A 6,377-nucleotide genomic window follows, 5' to 3' on the forward strand; every position below is an offset into this window, starting at 1 on the left:
GATCCCTGGGTCAGGAAGATCCCTTGGAGAAGGAAATGGTAACTCACTCCTTAGAGAGAGAAGGGTATAATTACTGGCTTCACTTATTGCCTACTTGACCCTGGGAATTACGGTTATGGAGGAGAATAGTATATTGCAACATTGTATATAGAGCTCTCTTTTTTTCCCCTCTTCTACATGCCCTTGAACCTCATACATCCACTGCCAGTTTATACTATCAGAATTTAGAAACTCAAGGCTGTGAAAGTACTTTGAGAAAAAGGATTTTGAGTCTGGCTTTTAGAAGCAAAAGCCAGAATGTCTGGAAGGAAGTAGAATACAAAGTATATGCTGAAGCAGTTGGTTTGGAAATAGAGTAGGAGTCACATAGCACTGCCTCCTAATATCAAATAAAAATCCCATGGGCTAGAAGTTAAGATGTGGCAGCAAGATGGTGTTGAGAGAGGAGATTGGTGAAGCCTAGCCTGTCTGGGCTCACAGTACCCAAGGGAATGAGAGGGGGTGCTGTGGAATTGGCACTAAGGCCCATCAACTATCGATAGGGAGACATCCTCTATCACAAGGTGAGAGTGAGATCATTAATGTACATCACGGGATCACATTAGGCACTTGAACCACTGTCATAAGTCATCGATGCCATACTGTCCTCTTCACGTTTTGTAAAGACCTCCTAATGAAACACTAGCAAAGTGCTGGTCAGTGTCCTCTGAGAATTACAGCTTTTTGGGACCAAAACTTTGCTCAGCTCTATTCTACTTTCCCTGTATGGAAACAACTTTTTTTTTTTTTTTTTTACCGGATATATTCTAAGATGTTGCTGAGATGACAGGAGGCCTTCTGAACACCTGTGAGGAGAGGTGATATGGAAGGGAAGCCTCACATCGGTACCTTGGTAGGAATGAGTCGAACTGGTTTGAGATCCTGTCTCCTCCTCCCCAGTTGCATTAAAAACAGCAATTCCAGTTACATGTTAACCATTCTTTTGCCCTTTCCATGTTGTTACAGTTAACTTTCCTAGATCATTTTTAGTCTTGGCTTTCCAGGTGGCGCTAGTGGTAAAGAACCCACCAGCCAATGCAGGAGAATCAAGAGACGAGGGTTCAATCCTGTGTTGGGAAGATCCCCTGGAGGAGGGCACGGTAACCCACTCCAGTATTCTTGCCTGGAGAACCCCATGGACAGAGGAACCTGGTGGGCTATAGTCCATAGGGTTGCAAAAAATCAGACACAACTCGAGCAACTTAGCATGCATGACTTATATCATCAATACTTGTTTTATAAGGTTGCTCTAAGATTAAATGAGATAATGCATAAAATATTAGCACATTGATTGTCTTAGGATATATTCAATAAATGGAAGCTGTATTATTCAAGAGGTGATGACATCATGATCCCTTTAAGTGTTTTTATGAAACTGAGTGACCACTTGGTGTTCATGTGGTAAAGGACATTAACATTTCTGAATGTGATAGTGGTCTCAGAGACTGATCTGTCAGTTTAGATCCAGTGGTTTTCAACCTGCTGTGCGTGGGCTAGTATAGACTGACTATATAGCATAGCCTGAATAGTGTTAAAAATTAGATAAGTCTGGACCCAAATTCAGATAATCTGATTTTGTAGATCTAGAGAAAGGCTCAAGATTCTGTGTTATTAACAAGATGCTTCCCTCTGGAGGTTCTAGGAGAACATGCATTTCTTTGCCTTCAGGTTGTAGAGAATACCCATATTCTTTGGTTCACAGTCCTACATCACTCCAACTTCCCCTTCCATTGACATAGCTCCCTTTCTGACTCTGACACTCCTACCTTCTTGTTATAAGGACCCTTATAATTACATTGGATCCTCCAGGATATTCCAGGGTTATCTTTCTGTCTTAAAATTCTAAACTCACTTACATCTGCAAAGTCTCCTTTGCTATATAAAGCAACATATCCACAGATTATAGGGATTAGAATGCAGGTATCACTGGGGATCATTATTCTGAAAATTATAGAGGGTAAACTATTTTTTTGATTGTCAGCTACAGGAGAAATCCCTGGAGACTTTCTTCATTCCCACCCAGTAAGTCCATGTATTGGGAGAGTTTTTCTTCTAAACTACCAACCCCTCTAAGTATCTATTTCTTTGGTATACAAGTGTCCCAGGAGGCTGATGTAGACTTGACAACTCTATATTTAGATCCACTCTGCTGGTATGCAAAGTTCCAATATAAAGGTGGAAATTACTCTGGAGCAGCACAATATTTTTACTTTTTTAGAGTGTTTGTTCCCACAATGGATAGAAATGCTTTGAGATCACCCTGGGGGAAACCGGCCTCCGAAGTCTTCATGCAGAATTGGGATGCAGCCATGTAAGACCTTATGTGGCTAAAAGAGATCATAGATAATAATTCTGTGAGTTTGCCACTTCAGTCTCTTCAGTAGCAAACACAGCTCATTCACTGGTCTCTGTTTTCTTCAATCACCCCCAAAGATTATAATAGCATTATTGATCTCTTCCTTTGTGAGCCACAGTATCTTAACGTGCTTTATACAATGTATCTACATATTCTATGCTTTTTGACCATAGTGAAGGTGAAAGTCACTCAGTTGTGTCCGACCCTTTGCGACCCCGTGGACTGTATAGCATATGAAATTCTCCAGGCCAGAATACTGGAGTGGGTAGCCTTTCCCTTTTCCAGAGGATCTTCCCAACCCAGGGATTGAACCCAGGTCTCCTGCATCGCAGGTGGATTCTTTACCAGTAGTCATGCAAACAAAGATGTTCAAAAACGCTGGCAGGAACTATTAATAAAAGATCTGGTCAAAATTATTCAACAGGAATCCTACACATATAAAAACCCAGTTACAGAGTTTGTTTAATATTTATATGTTAACTTTGACTTTGGTAGGGCTCAGAAAAAGCTGAGGAAATATGAGTCAGTGCTAGTGAATGATTTCTTCTTGGTGACTTGAGGATTTCATTGAAAATGCCGAACTCTTTATATTTGAATTTTTTGTCTCAAAATACACTGTATCCATCAGTGTACCACCATTAACATGTTGGCAGGTAAACTGAATGTAACTCCAGAAGAAACTGAAAGGTGGATTGTAAATTTGATTAGAAATGCAAAACTGGATGCTAAGATTGATTCTGAACTAGGCCGTGTGGTTATGGGTAACAATGCAGTCTCACCCTATCAGGGATTCAAAAGACCAAAAGTATTTCATTTATAAGACAGAGGTTGGCCATGGATATTGGGAAGAAATTTAAACAGGGGCTTCTAACTGAGCAATTCAGGACGCTGGCTTCTATTGAAGAACTGTACAGAAAAAGTATAAAAGAAAACTATAAAAGAAAACTATAAAAGAAAAGTGAAACAATGCAACCATTTTATAAAATGAAACATGTTGAAAACAACATACTGAGTATAAATTTTGGAGAATTTGAATACAATTGTTTCATTTTAAAAAATACTCGACAATTCTAGGATATGCTGGATGGGGGTCACACAAGCTTATGGGCCAGGGTATCCGTGGCTTTCACTTGTGCTTGATTATCAGTGTGCTAGATGCTAACTTCTGTCAAAGGAAGGACCTCAGCATAGCCCCTCAGTACAGGCAGCATGTAAGACTTCATGTCTGAAGGCTGTAGCTTCTATTCCTGGGCCCTGGTTACACATGGTCCTGCTCAGATGGACACTGGTCATTTTTGGATGTTGACTCGGTGCTGTTCTTAAGGTCTCTCCGGCTATTTCTTCTCATTCTTTGTCCAACAGTCTTCTAAGTCTCTTTTATCTTTTTGTTTTTAGCCTTTGGAACCCATCTTTTGTCTTCAAGGTAAACTTTCTCTTATCATTTATATCATCACCATATCGTATATTCTTTCAAAACTTCATGCATCTATAGCTGAGGCATAACGTGTGGGTTGCTAAACTCCAAACCAGCAACCGACTCCCTTTGCTTTTTCTGCTTTCTTCTGTCACTTCATTTCCACAGCAATGATGGAGAATGCTTAGCTGATTGAATGTGGGAAGAAATGAGGAATGAAGCAAAATTCTGGCAACAAATTCATATTAATTAACATTTCAAAAAAGTTTGTTCCAACACTGAAATTCAAAGGTACAATTTCCTAAGTTCAAGGCTAGTGCCCGTTTCTACTAAACCACACCCCATTGTATTCGCTGTTGTCATTTCAATAGCTTTTTCAACAACTTCAAGACCTTGGATTTCCAAATTGGCATATTTCTCCTTCACCAGGACACCTCCCACTCTTTCTAAATATCCGCTCTCACTGTGGTGCGAGCATCCTGCTCCCCAGCTCCTGGGAAAGGCTAAGTAACAAGAAACCTGCACCACCCTCTGTTAAGCTGCCTGTCTACCCTTTCACAATTTCAGCCGACTGTCTGACTCAGCTCTCTGTCTGCCAGGAAAAGACTTGTAGAAAACATTTCCTACTGCTTCTCTTCTCCCAAGGAGTACAGGATTAGCATGCAGTACATCTGAGCACGGGGCAGCTCCTTTTCAGTTTGTTTGTCTGGTATTAAAAGGGGATGGGAACTAGCTTAAGGTCTGAAATGAGTTCCTTCCCACAGATACCTGCCCACCCTCTAATACCCAGGTACACAGTAAGAATGTGGACTCTGCTGGCCGCTCAACTGGTCCAGCTTCCTTAATGCAAGTGGCTGCTTGTCTGACTCTGTCTCATCATTCCAGCTCTTTCCTTTCAATTTTATAATGAAATAGTACAGAGAGGCAGTCAAGATTAGTATGTAGGTTACTCTAGAGTTTGTATCAAAAAAAAAAAAGTGAATTGAGCTGCTCCTTACTCATTAGGTGATGTTGGGCAAGTTGTTTAAATTCCTCAAGCTTCTATCTGCTCCTCTGTAAAATGATACTGAAGACATCATGGATTGCTAAAAGGATAAAAATAAACTAGGTAAAACACTTACATGCCTGGTACATGTTATTCCATAAATGGAAGTCATGGCTGTGTTTTGTGTTATTTAATAAGGAGATCCAACCAGTCCATTCTAAGGGAGATCAGTCCTGGGTGTTCATTGGAAGGACTGATGCTGAAGCTGAAACTCCAGTACTTTGGCCACCTCATGCGAAGAGTTGACTCATTGGAAAAGACTCTGATGCTGGGAGGGATTGGGGGCAGGAGGAGAAGGGGATGACAGAGGATGAGACGGCTGGATGGCATCACTGACTCGATGGACGTGAGTTTGAGTAGACTCTGGGAGTTGGTGATGGACAGGGAGGCCTGGCGTGCTGCAATTCATATGGGGTCGCAAAGAGTTGGACACAACTGAGCAACTGAACTGAACTGGACTGTGTCCTTACAATGAAATATACCATGCTTGGCACTATGGAATTAGGGAGAGAAGGAGACATGGTCCCTGCAGAGGACTTTACAGACTATTGGAAGAGAGAAAATATCAAAGTAAGCTAAGGACGTGGGTGAAGGAGTGTTATGGGGAGAGAACCAAATGGAGATGAAGTTGGAACTATGCAGCAGGGAGGAGGGTCCAGAGGGAAAACGTCATTGCAAAAGTATGGGAAAGGCCACCTTGACATTAAATTCCATTCTGTGGACAACAGATTTTTCTCATGTTTCTGACATTCTCTTATTCAGTAGTGGTGTATAATGACCATAAGATGTATACCTCTATTATTCTGTACTTTTTGGATAACTGTGGGTATCGCAGCTTCCCACTAGTTATCTGGGTGGCTTAGACAGTGAAGAACCTGCAATGCAGGAGCCCTCGGTTCAGCCTCTGAGTCAGGAAGATCCCCTACCTGGAGAAGGGAATGGCTACCCACTTCAGTATTCTTGCCTAGAGAATTCCATGGACAGAGGAACCCCAGCAGGCTACAGTCCATGGAGTCACAAAGAGTTGGACATGACTGAGTGACTCACAGTTACAGGCTACTTAGGAACAAAGAAGCCTTTCTTCCTTTCTCATCCACCCCTCTTTCCCTCATACTACTGTGATCTTCTGGGTCATCTTTAGAAAGCTTAGATTTTTTTCTTTTTTTTTTCTGACTAGATGATAGTTCAATCACAGATAATTTTCTGGGCAGATTTTAGCCATCTCTAAAATTTAGAATGAAAATTAACTGAAGTGTGTATATGCCAAACCGAATGCATGTATGCCTTCTCTACACTCGATAAAGCAAACAGGTTGTCTGAATGCCTGACCAGATAGTCATCACATCTGTGGGCTGAATAGTACTTGGGGAATTGGCTGGGTCATTCTTCAGTTGACTAACACGTTACAAAATTCTCCTATTCCCCAACGTCATAAGGAATATTATAATGAGAATCTGTATTCTAGTCTAAGCCAGCAGTGATGATTGTATGTAAAATCAGGTAAATCTTCTTGATTGATTTCT

The 6,377-nt window shown here is 41.2% G+C and overlaps 1 pseudogene; it reads left to right on the top strand.

The window, feature by feature from the left end:
- The first annotated feature begins 2,069 nt into the window (after positions 1-2,069).
- On the top strand, positions 2,070-3,898 carry LOC104996392 (annotated as a pseudogene).
- The last annotated feature ends 2,479 nt before the right edge of the window (positions 3,899-6,377 follow it).

This window comes from Bison bison, unplaced genomic scaffold (genome assembly GCF_000754665.1).
Source record: "Bison bison bison isolate TAMUID 2011002044 unplaced genomic scaffold, Bison_UMD1.0 scf7180017864291, whole genome shotgun sequence".
In the NCBI taxonomy this organism is placed as follows: Eukaryota; Metazoa; Chordata; class Mammalia; order Artiodactyla; family Bovidae; genus Bison; species Bison bison.